This window comes from Mastomys coucha, unplaced genomic scaffold, assembly GCF_008632895.1.
Source record: "Mastomys coucha isolate ucsf_1 unplaced genomic scaffold, UCSF_Mcou_1 pScaffold6, whole genome shotgun sequence".
NCBI lineage: Eukaryota > Metazoa > Chordata > Mammalia > Rodentia > Muridae > Mastomys > Mastomys coucha.
Window position 1 is genome coordinate 40,115,807 of NW_022196912.1, and position 537 is coordinate 40,116,343.

The window sequence follows — 537 nt, forward strand, 5'->3', positions numbered from 1 at the left end:
ATATTGGTCCTCTCAAGAGAAGTGTGTGTATCCAGGTCCAGGACCTTCTTATCTGAAGTGGTGGAACTTAATCTGGTCACTTTGCCTTGTCCAATCTCAGGTTCTCCTGATTCAAGATGGAGATAGCAGGAACATAGTAGGCATGTGGAAAATAGTTGTTGAACAGTTTGGGAGAGACAGATGAGAAGCACTGGCCCATTTAACCTCTTGAGCCCATGTGGCAGGCTTTCATTCTCTTTTAACATCTGGAAGCCAGTGCTACATCTGTTTTCTCTCGCCATTTCCTGGTGTCCATCTTATAGGGAGAACTTAGAGAATGGCTTATACAAGATGACACAAGGGAACCCATGGCAGACATCTGAATCTGCTAGTGTGGCATCCTCAGCATGCAACAGGAAATTTTAGCATGGACTAGTTAGCAATTTAGCTTCTCTGTGGTCTTTTTTGGTATGTGTACACAAATCAAATCCCTACTCTTCCCACCTCACCCAATGGGTGGTGGTGGTGGTGATGGTGATGGTGGTGGTGGTGGTAGAG